This window comes from Anabrus simplex, chromosome 1 (genome assembly GCF_040414725.1).
Source record: "Anabrus simplex isolate iqAnaSimp1 chromosome 1, ASM4041472v1, whole genome shotgun sequence".
In the NCBI taxonomy this organism is placed as follows: Eukaryota; Metazoa; Arthropoda; class Insecta; order Orthoptera; family Tettigoniidae; genus Anabrus; species Anabrus simplex.
In genome coordinates, this window is record NC_090265.1 from 203,395,304 (window position 1) to 203,409,762 (window position 14,459).

At 38.7% G+C, this 14,459-nt stretch overlaps 1 long non-coding RNA gene across 1 annotated transcript in view; it reads right to left on the minus strand.

Moving 5' to 3' along the window:
• LOC136863980 (uncharacterized) overlaps positions 1-12,555 on the minus strand; it is a 64,825-nt gene extending 52,270 nt beyond the window's left edge. The window contains exon 1 of the long non-coding RNA XR_010859234.2: positions 12,489-12,555. This is a non-coding gene — a long non-coding RNA (uncharacterized lncRNA). The remainder of the gene's footprint in view (positions 1-12,488) is intronic.
• Between the last annotated feature and the right edge of the window lie 1,904 nt (positions 12,556-14,459).

Consider the following 14,459-nt stretch of genomic DNA (forward strand, 5'->3'; position numbering starts at 1 on the left):
GACGGGCAAGGTGGGACGCGGAAGGAGTCGACCCGTCCACACTCATTTAGACCCACGCAGTCACACTTGAGCGTACGCGCGAAGTGTATCGTGGTCGTGCAGATTAATTGCGCTTAATGCCGCCTACCGCGGGACAGGACAACTACGCTGTAAAAACAATCAACGGTCAAACGTATTTATTCGCAATGGAAATTAAATTCCCTTTTTGCGTTGATGCACACTGTAAAGATATCAGGACTAAAGAAATAAATGTTGAAACTCCTTGTTTTTTATCAGAGTTTTTCCACTTATAATCTTACTCCTGGGATGAATGGTGAGCGTACTGGCCTTCGATTCAGAGGATCCCGGGTTTCCGGTCGGAAAATTGAGCTTTGTCTGCTTAATTCCTCTAGCACGAGCTTGGTGTTTGTGTTGTGATAAGACACATCTTCATTTACATAAAATACATCACATTACAAACCACCACAGAAACACTTAATAGTGAAAGTAATTACATTCTTCCTCATAGCAATAGCATCAGGTCCGACTCCAAACAATTGGAAAAAGGCGAAGAAAAGAAAAAAACAGAGAACTTCCACATAATGAACATTCTTTTCCGTTTAAGAGATTTTGCTGAATAGAGGACTAGGCCTAATCTGAATCACTTTTAAAATACCATGCTCTGGCAACATAAGGAGTCAAGGGGATCTATATTGCTAGCCAGGACTCTGACGGAATTGATGGTATAATTAATTCATGATTCAAAGTAGTAAGAGCAGTTAGACAAGGCTGTAACCTTTTATACTTACAGTACTTTACATACTATACACGGATCACTCAATTAAGCGTACAAAATCGCAGGGACGAAGGATTCAGTGGGTGCAAACTTATTAAGCAGTATGGCTTATTCCACTCTAAATTACAGACAGTGCTTAAATCACGCAATAGGCTTATAACATACTGAAGCTGAAAAAGGAATTACACCAAGTACAATTAGCATTAATGAAAAAATGTATGTCAATATTCAAATAAACATAAGAGAACTGAAGAGCCAGATTGAAGATATGCAACTAGAACAGGTAGAACGTTTGGAGTACTAAACATATATCGATGGCTTACTTATAAAACCTCGTATGTCCCAACGTTCTTCCTACCCATTTTATTCCTTAAGGCTGATCACGCCTCCCAGCCACATGTGGATATGCAGCCCATCAGAACAATTTTCGTTGTATTCATTTTCCTATGCTTAGCCTATGTGTAAATGAAAATGAATCTTAAATACATTATACCGTAGAAGTGAGTAAATTCGCTTGCAAAGAACATTCCTACAATAGGGTATAGTAAAGTCCATTTTCCTTTACACTTGAGCACAGGAAAATGAACGCAACGAACATTATTCTGTTGGATTTAAATGTGTGGCTGGGAGGCGTGACCAGTCTTAAGGATTATAGTGGGTAGGGCTATGTAGACCATTGGTACATACGAGGTTTTAGAATTAAGCCATCGATATAGGCCCTATTCATTCAGGATGGCAGTATACTAAAAAGCGGATTCACTGTCTGCAAAGAGTTTACAATTGAGATTAAGGAATTGAGATTAAGATCTACTCTTACATGGGTCTAATTTCAGACCCACTGTATGGAAGTAGAAGTTGGGAACACATTCATGTGTTGAAGGTATCAGATTCGAAAGGACCAAGAATGATCGCGGGAAAGGAGGATAATATGCACACTAACAAGATAAGGACAAAGTTAGTAATGGATTCGAATGATAAAGCTGTGCGCATGAACCCGCATCAGTCGTGGACTTATGTGGAACAACGGAGGATGATGGAATCGGCCACGGAATATAAGAGAAGTCCCAATGGTTTGAAAATGAGAGAAACGCGACATTTTAATCAGAGTAAAACACGCACAGCGCTAAGCTGAAGATCCCACATCACGAACAATTGAGGAAACATGACAACTCTGATGAACTTCTATAACAGATAAACGTAGCTATAAGAAAAGAATCCACACCACATGGAATAAAATGAGTCGTGTTTACTCTCACCATTTGGCAGTAGAAACTAAACACATTCAGTGTCTGATCGCGAAATATAAATCTTCTTAACCTAACGTTTCAAGTTTACTGTAAATGAGTCAGGTTAAGTAGACATTTAAAAATGCCAACTGATATGCCTGTAGAGTAGACATATTTATGACATATTATGTCCATTACTTTCCAATGTAGATAACTTCATGTAATGGTATATGGTGGGAAGGGTTATTTTGTCCGGACTTTAGGATAGACTTAGGACCATCCGCACTAGTCAGAAAAAAATCCATACCGGCATATAAGGAGCACCGTTGACATTTGGGAATGGTGCGGGAATAGAATGACAGTAAGAAAATAAGAATGATTGGAGATAAACTTAACCGTTTCATTTTACAGGATTTTGGAAAGATCATCTTCTTCTTTTTCTACCGCTTTCCCCACACTTTTGGGATCGCAGGTACGAACTGTGTCACACATTCTGATTTGGCTCTGTTTTACGTCCGGATACCCTTCCTAACGCCAACCTTATATGGAGGGATGTAATCACTATAGCATGTTTCTGTGATGGTTGGTAGTGTAGTGTGTTGTGTGAATATGGAGAGGAAAGTGTTGGGACAAACACAAACACCCAGTCGCCGGGCCAGAAGAATTAATCAAAGGCGATTAAAATCCCCTACCCAACCGGGAATCGAACCCGGGTTCCTCTGAACCGAAGACCTCAACGCTGACCAATCGGCCAATGAGTCGGACTTTTGGTACGATCATCATCAATGTCTAAAGACAATGCCTTGTCTACGCAACCATTCTTTCCTGTCATCAGCTCCTCGTTTCATTTCATAATGAGAACCATAATGAAGACTCTGTGCCAAGACTTCAAGGAATTCTTTCCTCGGTAGTCCTTGGTCTTTTTTCTCGTGATTTTTCCTTCCATCAGATTGTTAAGAAAGGTAATGTGTCACAAGGTATGGCCAGGGAATTTAGCTTTTCTTCTTTGTATCCTTAAAATCACTTCTCTCTTCCCTTTAATTTCCTGCAGAACGCTTTTGTTTGTTCCCCTTTAAAATCCATTTAATCATTAGCATCCGTCTCTAGACCCACATCTCAAACGCTTCCAGTCGTTTCCAATCCTGATCTCTGGAAAGATACTAAAGAATTATTCTTCATCATATTCTCACATTACGGTCAATGGCTCCATTAAACTCATTAGCAAAAAATAATTATCTTATTTTCATGGCTGACAATATCTTGTTTATGTTAACTTTACAGAATACCATAGACATTTCTTAACTATGACTTGAATATCACAGCATGAACGGTCCCAAACCTCCACCTATAACGTGTGTCTACCCAATGCATTATGTCCGACAATATATCAATAGGATACCTTTTAATGCCTTTCACCGCTCGGGCAGAGTACCTTCAAGTCACAGCTCATAAGTCTCCATTAAGCCATCATGGGACAGTGGGTAATTAGCTGGTGTCCTACCCTAATGAACACATATGTACTGCGTAATTAACATGTACATATAATAAGCAAAGAGATGACAACGCCTTTGAGGCGTAAATCTAAATAATATAGTGATTTTATGCTTCGTGGTAACGGGCTGAGTTGAGAAATGGAGAGTCACCTCTGAAATTCAAGTCTCAGAATACACAGTCACTAATTTTGTTGATTATAACCACCAATGGTGTTAATTATGCTGTGTGTATCGAAAGTAGACGGAGGAGATTCATGGGTATCTGTATAAGAATCAAATCGTAGTGTGAAAAAGTCGCATAATTAGGGAAGGGGACATCTGCCCATAAAATAGTCAATTTCCAATTAATTTATAATGTATATAAGGAAAACCGAACAGAAGTTATTAAAGAAGTAGCAAGTCAAGGACACTAAACTTAAAGCCTACAATATACCATTGGTCGTGTCTGAGTATGCACACAATTTGCAGGAGTTTCTAAGAAGTAAATTAACAATGGTACGCTTAAAGAGAGTCCAGGTATAGTCCATTCTCGAAAATTCAAGTTCAGATTTACTGATCTTCTACATAATGCGAACTTTACGTCTTTACGTCCCACTGACTAATTTTACGGTTTTCAGAGAACAGAAAAAATAACTGACCCGCCGCTAACAAATGGCAAATCATCTGTATTAATTAATTACGTCCATACAACAATAGACTGCAGTTCACATTAGTAGCGAGTCCATATTCCCCATTACTGCTGGAGAACTAGAGGACAAATGGCAATTTAGGTTAGCCTCTAAGGACCCAAATTATTTTGCTATACTGTACATTTAATTTGTTGTGGAAAGAAATTACTATGCAAATACAAGTCTAAACTATAAACAAGTTTGTAGGCGGTATGTGCCATCCTTTAACAGAATGCGCGACCATAAGAGGAAAAATATGCATTTTAGTTAATCTAGAAATTGATAACACATTCTATCAATAATGAGGAGATAACCTGGAAGAAATAGGAGTTTAAAAATGTTCTTCAAAGGTGTTAAAAAGGGACAGAATACAATTGCACGCAATGCAGTTTCTTTCAGTCGCATAAATAGGCGAATAATTGTTGGCATTTGGAGGAATTAGGACGAAAATTGTATCAGTGCATTCACCATGTGAGGGTGCAGAGGAGGATAAAGTTGAAAAATTTTGTGAAGCAATGGTGACATCGTGGTGAGGGTCAGCACCGTGCATAGGCTAGGGTTAAAGGGCGATTTAAATGCGAGAATTGGAAATAGAAGTGAAGGATATGAGGAGGTGGGGAAGGTATGGAAACTAATACGAATGGAAAGCATTTACAGGCGTCAACACTATATGGAGGGACATATTTAATTATCATGCGTTTCTCTGGTTGTTATTGGATGGATGTTTAGTGTATAAATGAAAATATGTGTTAAGTAGAATACAAAAATCTGGCCCTCGAGAGAAAGGAATTAATCACATACGGTTAAAATCCCCGGTGGAGTCAGGAATTGAACCTTGGGTATTCTGAAACGAATGTCAGTGTACTGATCATTCAGCGAAGGAGCTAATTTGCTAATTGAGACCTTTGTATTATTTTTTATCCAGCCCAGCGGAGTAGGGGTAGAGTACCTGCTTCTTGCGCGGAAGTTATCGTGTTCGATTCCCGAACAGCCAAAGGATTTTAATTCTGTACGGTCGGCTGGTATAGTGTTCACCCAGCCTCATGAGATCAATGAAGGAGCTATCTGGTGTGAGGATGACGATATATTATTTTAAAAATAGAATTAAGACGCTGTCTTCAAAATAGGACACTGGTCATTGACGAATCTAAGCATTCTAACCACTAATGGGTATTTCCGTCGACTTCTGAATATCCCCAAAACAGTTGCTATTTTTAAGATTTGAGACCAGGCAATAAATGGTAATTTTAACTTGGTTCAAAAATTAATCGATGTTGTTTTAATTAGTATAGGCCAGTGCAATACTATGTGAATTTTCTACATTTCTTTCCTCTTGTTTCGTACAATTCATTTCTTCTTTTTTGCATCCAAATCGAATTATCGATATTCTACAATACTTCAAAACAAAGAAATATTTTCACCGACAGTTGTCACTCTTACTTGAGTGTTTCTTGGTTAAACTTACATAGTATCAGTAGTCGTCCCCAAGAAAAGTGTGATGGAACACCTTTGGTTTTGACTGCGTATATTAGTCCAGGGAACTTTTGCGCTGTTGGCGTTTTGAAACACTACGTGGTTCAAAGCACGTCTTGGTAATGTAAACATACGTGCACTTATTTTTATTGGTTTCTACGTCCTAAAGGAGAATCGCACTACGAGAGGAGGGGTGCACCTGACGAGGAGGACTAATAGCCAAACAAACAGGGAGAATAGAGGGGGAAGGAGGGGAAGTCAGGTGACCACAGGAAAAGGTGGGGTAGTGGTGTACAATGACTAATAAGTACTCACAGTTACGATATAGGAAATAGAATGAATATCCTAAGATGGCAACAAAATAAGTGAGAAATCAGGAAGTATTGTAGTGATAGAAAAAATAGAGTTTAGTAAGTTAAAGTGCTGGTGGTCTCTATTAATCAACTTGAAATTAATTTCTAACTTTAACAGTTGTATTGAATGAAAACTACAACCTGTTTTCCAGTCATTGACCGGGTCAGGAATGAAATGAACGAATCATATATAGGCTATTCGTACGATGGGGTCGCCACTCCCAAAGTGATTTTATTAATGACAGATAGATGCTATGAAATAAGAATGGAGAGTGTTGCTGGAATGAAAGATGACAGGGAAAACCTGAGTACCCGGAGAAAAACCTGTCCCGCCTCTGCTTTGTCCAGCACAAATCTCACATGGAGTGGCCGGGATATGAAAACAGTTGTATTATAAAACGAAAATATCAGCTTTCTCGTCAAGATAGCCGCTGTTCCAATCTCGATCAATGAATGTGGAATTTTCGGAATGAAAATCACATTCGTATTGTTCGGATTCCGTGGAAAACTGTAGATCCCATGGTTACGATCATGGTATAAAAAGTCATGTAAATCTATAAGATTATCGTAAGGAAACGTTCCTACTAATAAAGTAGCATTGGCATTCGTTACGTTCATCGTGGAATACAAACTAATCTAATTAATCGAAAACAGTAGCTTCCAGCCGTCAAGACTCCGCCCATCTGACAGTTGCGCTGTGGAATATTACTTGTTCCTTCGTTATAATATTATGTCGAGAAACAGTCCAAACTCAATCTACAGAAGAAATCCGGTCATGTAAGAAATGCTTCTGCTTCTTCGTTGGGCAACTGGCTTTGTCAACTAGGAATCGTTCGGAATTTACGGGGCCCAGATTTTGAATATCTGTCGCCTGAAAACTAGATCTTATTAGTTGCGAAGCTGACGCCGTACTGGAGTAATATATTACCGGAATAAACCATTAATCAAGTTCAATAATAAAATTAATAATAATAATAATAATAATAATAATAATAATAATAATAATAATAATATACCATGTGCTGAGAGGTCGAACCTATGTATCTACATTTGTAGACTGCAGGAAAACATACGACTCCATCGACCGTGAAGAGTTGCTTAACATACTTACAGAAATGGGAGTCGATGAGAAACTGCTGGCGTTAATAGGGGTATCGCTAACTAATATCAATTCTAAAGTAAAATTCCGTGGATGTCTCTCTGAACCCTTTGAGATCAAAACATGCGTTCGTCATTGAGATGGGCTGTCACCTCGTTTGTTCAACTGCGTACTTGAGAAGGTAATACAGGAGTGGCAAAAGACGTTAAAAGAAAGAAACCTTTATAATCCCTTAAGGATTGGGACAAAGAAAAACGGAGTGGAAATAGATTCCTTAGCGTTCGCTGGTGATATAGCCCTGATGACAGAAAATTTCGAAAGTACAACAGAACAGATCAATGTGTTGAAGGAAATAGCAGAACAAACAGGTTTACAAATGTCCATTCAAAAGTCAGAAGTAATGTCGAACATCAAAGATAACACGGCACAACTAAATACCATAGTCTATATGGAACGATAAATCGTGTTAATAAATTTAAATCTTGGTGAATGGAACCAGCAAAATAGACTTGACAAAGAGGCCATAGCAGCAAGAATCAAGATAATTGGCAGTCACTTTCCAAACCACCCGCAACATGTACAACAAAAAGTGCTTTTCGCTGAACACAAAAATTCGTCACTACAACACTGTCATCAAACCAATATCGGTGTATGCATCTGAATGCCTTATCCCGTCCGAGAAATGTTTGCTCGTGGAGTTTGTGAAGAAAGAAAGAAAGATCCTACACTCCATACTTGGGCTAAACTAAAAAAATGGCATCTACATTATAAAATCCAGGCAAGAAGTATACTCTAATAAAGAGAAGATTACGGACACAATGCGTAAAGGCAGAGTTCGCTTCTACGGTCATATACGACGGATGATCGACTCTCGATGGACAAAACGTATCTGCAGTATATTTGACCTCAAAACCAAAAACGGCAATGCCATGGTACGTTAATGTCAAGAAAGATCTTAAAGAATTCGGCATACCAGCAGAAGATGCATAAGACCGAAATCTTTTCAGAGCAGCCGTCAAGACATTTGGGGCTTTCCGGAACGGGAAATGGGAAACTGGTGCGAAATGGACAGAAGAACGTCGTGCTGAACACAGTGAGATAATGAAAACGATGTGGATCAAGCGAAAAATGAACAAATACCAGAATGTAAAGTGAGGCTTATCGTGATCCCTAGTTGGCCGATTAGCGAAGTTGAATAATAATAATAATAATAATAATAATAATAATAATAATAATAATAATAATAATAATAATAATAATAGGGACGTAAAACCTTGAGCAGACAGGAGTAGGCTGTGCCGACACAGAGTTTCAACCTCTCCTTACCTCAGCATCACACACACACACATACACGCGCGCTCGGGCGTGCAGGTCACCCATGGGGGTCAAAATATAGGAATGGGCCAGGCCTTGACGGAGGCCACACGGCGTGAATTAAGCAATAATTCTTCTTCTTCATCTACCGCTTTTCCCACACCTGTGGGGTGTGAAACATGTCGCACATGTGGATTTGGCCCTGTTTTACGACTGGATGCCCTTCCTGACGCCAGCCTTATACGGAAGGATGTAATCACTACTGCGTGTTCTGTGGTGGTTTGTAGTGTAGTGTGTTGTCTGAATGTGAAGAGGAAAGTTTTGGAACAAACACAAATACCCAGTCCCCGAGCCAGAAGAATTAATCAAACACGATTAAAATCCCCGACCTGTCCGGGAATCGAACCGAGGTCCCTTTGAACCGAAGGCCTCGACGCTGTGTCGGTCAATCAAGCTATCAATCAATAATAATAGTAGTGATTTTACGTTTCGCTAACTACCTGCAGGCCAACAATTTTCCGAGTTGCCGAGGTTTCGGAATTAGGTTTCACATGAGTTATTTTACTTGCCTCTAAATCTACCGACAACAGACTGTTGTATTTGAACATTTGCAAAGAGCACCATAAGGAGCCGGGTTCAAACCCACCAACTTGGAATCAGAAGGTCAGCTATCTAAGCCACTTAATGTGGTCCAATTCATTGGCAGAAACTGGAAACTAGATAGCTTAATAGATTACTTAATTAATAAACGGATTCGACTGGTGATGTAATAAAATAAAACCCTCTAAAATTTCAGATATGCCTTAGGAGACGTGTATTGAATTCGTGTGAGGTTTTAAATTCAAACTGGCAGCTTTCGGTTAATTAGAGTTATGCCTTAATGAAGAACAAGTCGACTAAGAACACACCACGATTTTTCTCTTTCTTTCCTTCTTTCTTTACTTATTTCAACACAGGAGAACTGTATCCGACAGAGGTTTTAAATCATCGTGAAAATATTACAGTTCACTGTTCATATACTGAGTCAACGGACGTCCAATGCCAGTCTTCGAGAGAGGTACACTAAACTCTCACTCTCTGAGGAATATAATTGCCATAGCAGGAAAAGGTAACTATGGAGAAGTATTGATGCGTGGTTATAATCTACGTAATTTTTAAATAGCATAAATATGTAAGTTTTCTTGTTGGTTAAAAATTCCTCTAAATAAAAAGTTACCTCACTGATAGCCTATAGCTGTGGCGTGGTCCGCTCATCCGGCAGAGGGTAGTTTCGATTCCCCGCCAGGAAATCGAAAAATTTGGAAACAAGATTTACACTTCTTGGCAGGCAAATGATCCTGAGGTTCACTCAGCCTACACCGCAAATGAGCAGGCTTAGTAGTCTGTTTGGATTTTGCTACTAGTTTAACGTCACACTAACACACTGACACATCGAAGGTTTTCGGCGACAGAGGTATTGGAAAGGGCTAGGATTGGGAAGGTTGTGCCCGTGGCATTAATAAAGGTACAATCCCAGCATTTGTCTGATGTGAAAATGGGAAACCACAGAAAAATATCTTCAAGGCTGCCGGCGGTGGGACTCGAACGCACTATCTCCCGAATGCAAGTTTACAGCTGCGCGACCCTAACTGCACGGCCAAATCGCTCAGTACTAGGTAATCCCTGGAAGCATAGGCGGCCGTGCCTTCAACTAACCTCTCAATCCCACTTCATGTCGAGGTTGCGAATAGGGCTGTATATAATTGGCTTTGCTTTGAAAACCTCCAACATTCGTAAAATATAAGCTATAAGAAATTTGACCAAATTCACAACATTACACACAGACATTAAAGCAAGAGAAGTAAATATGTATGTCGAGGATATAAAACGACTGGTGATTGCAATAAAGAAAATCAAAGAGATGCGCTGCGACGTCAAGTGAAAAAGGAGCCTTTTGACTTTCGGGCACTAAGTGATTTGGAATGCCCGATATCTACTTATTAGTAGTATGAATTATGTAGCGGTAAGCTTGCAGATGAATATGGTTTTCAGTGGACTTTAACTTTCAAAAAACGCAAATTACGGTTTTCTACCATATTCAAGATCATGGGCACTATCTCGGCAATCCTAGGCCTTTCTACCCCAGCGCCACCCTACCTGTGTTAGTGGGACGTTAAAAGGCTAGATATCTCACTATGTCAGTTGCGAATTACGCAAGACCTCCTCCGACTACCGACCTTCGTAAATACCATCACAATCACATGCAACTTACGAAGGTCTGTATGACCTTAAATAGGCCTATGTATCTTCTACACCATGTAGTCATAGCAGGGCCATTGCTAGAGTTAAGTTAGACCGGAGCGTTCCATTCGAAAATCATAGAAATCATAGAAAACAATCACCAGCAAATTTCTTCATTTTTTATCGTTGTAAGTTTAGCATAGTAACTTCGATTCACTTCGCTGGCGTTCGATTCCTGGACCTCCCACGAAGTAAATGCATTCTTATTGATGGGCTGGAACGGAGTGCATTCAGCGACGGCTAAACATAAATGAGAGGAGAAGTGACTTAAGATGGCATTCCTGGATGCCCTGGAAGTGGCTTAGCAGTTCCTTTCCAGGCTAATACTATTTTATTTACTAATCCTCGACCCAATAAATTACAAATACCCACACCTGTATAGAAACCATATCGATACAGGTACATTAAGTACACAGGGCTTATGATCAAAATGTACCAACAACAACAATCAAAGCTTCTTTTTTTTTTTAGATTTTTCCCATTCTCTTGCTTAGAGCTACAACACGGCCATAATTTCTGACTCTGCATGTATTATGCAACAACAAAAATTTACATATATGTCTAAAGTCTAACACATTCAAAATACAACAGATTAAGTTCGCTTCTTCGAGTATTCTAGTGAAACAAGACCTACGTTTATCTACAGTTCTTTAGAAATAAAATATCGACAGCTTACTTCTAAAACCTCGTATCTCCCAGTGCACTTCCTATCCATTACTTTCCTTAAGACTGGTCACTCCTCCCAACCACATATTGATCTGCAGTCCATCAGAACAATTTTCGTTGTGTTCATTTTCCTCTGCTAGAGTGTAAATTAAAATGAACCTTAAAAACATTATACTGTAGGAGTGGGTAAATACGTCATTCAACCAACACCTCTACAATACGGTATGGTAAGGTCCATTCCTTTACGCCTTGGCATAGGAAAGTGAACACAACGAAAATTGATCTGATGGACTATATATAAATATGTGGTTGGGAGGTGTGATAAGCCTTAAGGAATATAACGGGTAGGAGGAGCATAGGGACATACGAGGTTTTAGAAGTAAGCCATCGATATACTCTAGTTCACCTTAAAGTTTAAGAAATCAACAGCTGTACGACTGCAGTTCGATATAAAAGTATATATATCGATGGCTTTCTTTTAAAACCTCGTATGTCCAAGTGTTCTTCCTACCTATTATATCCCTTAAGACTGGCCACGCCTCCCGGTCATATATTTGTATGCAGTCCATCAGAATAATTTTCACTGTGTTCATTTTCCTTTTCTAATGTCTAAAGGAATATGGACCTTATCGTACTGTATTGTTGGGATGTTGATTGCATGGAAAATTTACACACTCCTACAGTATAATGTATTTAAGGTTAAGTTTCCTTTACAAATTGGCAGAGGAAAATGACCATAACGAAAATTATTCTTTTGGAGTGCATATAAATATGAGACTGGGAGGCGTAACCAGTCTTAAGGAATATATTGGACAGGAAGAGTATTCGGACTTACGAGGTTTTTAAAGAAAACCATCGATATACACGTACTGTAGTGTAGTCTCATCTCAGAAAAAAAAATGAAAGACAGATCTGAATGATACTAGCTTATGACGAACCCCTGTCGTGGAAGACTTGGAATAAGGATCTGGAATATTATTATAATACCACAAACTTACTACTACTAACAATAATAATTATTATAATAACAATCTAATCATCACAATACTTCCCGTCGTTCTCTAATGTAATGTATAAACGCTAAAGACATTTACCTCAAGCACACTAATCGCTATATTAGATTTTCTGTCCAATGTAATACCTGAGTACACACAGAAATATCCTGGCGCCATCTCTCGCACTGGCTCCTGAATCTCACTCTGCACGCGCTACGTTCAGACTACTGCACTACCCAACATAGCTGTCATCATGAGCCACCGAGGGTCATAAACCGAGTAACGACAAGACGAGTATAATAAAAAAACTCGTCATGGCTGAATACAAGTGTGTGTGCGTGCTAAGCACGAGAATTATTTATCTCTAGCATCGAACACATCTCCATAATAAGCTGCAACAAAAAAATTGATTTCTTGAACCTTAAAGCATGAACTACTTCCTATTTTACAACGATTTTTAGAAACACGAAGGCTGCTCACATTATATTATTATATTATTATTATTATTATTATTATTATTATTATTATTATTATTATTATTATTATTATTATTATTATATCAGGGTTAATACAGGATGCCCTTCCTGGCACCACGTGACATTTCAAATGAATATTACAGTCCGAGATCGACCTGGAATCGAACCTCGGCCGTCCAAGTACAATGTCAGCAACCAAGCCAGTATACTAATCATGCCCTCCATTCTTCTTCTTCTTCTTCTTCTTCTTCTTATTATTATTATTATTATTATTATTATTATTATTATTATTATCAACGGCGTACAGTTTTCCATAAAGTCTAGAGACATTCTGATTTGGACATGCACGACCCTGACCCAATAGATGGCATAACAATGTTCTTAACTGTTAATTAACATTGGGAAATGAGTATTTTTGGCCCATACTAGGCGTATCTATGACAAAGATTACTCCTTGAAAAATATATTGTTTTTACAAACGGAAATGTTGACTTTTTGACAATAAAATTCAAAATAACTGAGTAACTATGTGTGATGAAATTTTGATTTATTTGTGGATTGTTTCTAACTTATTGTATTTCAAATTGGCAAGGATGATATGTCCCTTAAAAATTATTTCCCAAACGTCTGAGAATACACAGAGATTTTAGTTTTTTTTCTAGTCAAGGCTGAGGGAAATTATGACATGAGATGTTTGATGTAACTTACGAATGGAAGCACCTAGTGCGCAGGGAGCATGTCTCGCCTACAGAGCTAATCCCAAGGAACGGTGCTGTGCAAACTGCGGTGCGTTAGTGTGCTTCCTTTCGCAAGATGTATCAGACAACTTATTCTATGATTTCCCTCGTCCTTGAGAATTACTTTTTGAAGAGGCATGTCGTTATTGCTAATTTAAAATATAATATATTAGAAACAATCCAGCAATACATTAAAATTGCATCACAGTTAATTACTCAGTACAAAAAAGTCAAAAATAAAAATAATTCTAGAAACAGTAACCATTGTCGTAGTAACACCTAGTTTGAGCCAAACAGTTTTCCAACGTTAATTGTTAAAAACAATGTTATGCCACCTAACAATAAAGGGACAGAGTCGCATATGTTCAAATCATAGGATGTCTCTAAACTTTCTGACAAAACAGTAGGTGCGTAGAAGCACCATTGAAACACCTGATCGTGTGATACCTTAGAAGTTAAATGACGTAGGACGTGATCTTCACTTGGATGGGTAAACCACGAGCTGTTGTTTAAAGGAGAAGCGGAAAGAAACTAGCCACTCTGACGCATGTAAACTCCCGCTCAGAATGCCTGGTCAGTGGCTTCCGACTGGGAGTTCATCAGTTGCGCCAAAGATAAAATTATACCTAATTGGAACGCATCAATTAAGCTCGGTAGTCTAATTTCGGTACACATCAGTTGCGCCCATTGATCAAATTTGGGTACCGATGGCTTTCTTTTAAAACCTCGTATGTCCTATTGCTCTTCCTATCCATTATATTCCTTAAGACTGGTCACGCCTCCCAGCCACACATTTATATGTAGTCCATCATAACAATTTCCGTTGTGGTAATTTTTCTATGCTAAAGTGTAAAGGAAATTGAGCCTAAAATACATTATACTGTAGGAGTGCGTAAAATCGCCA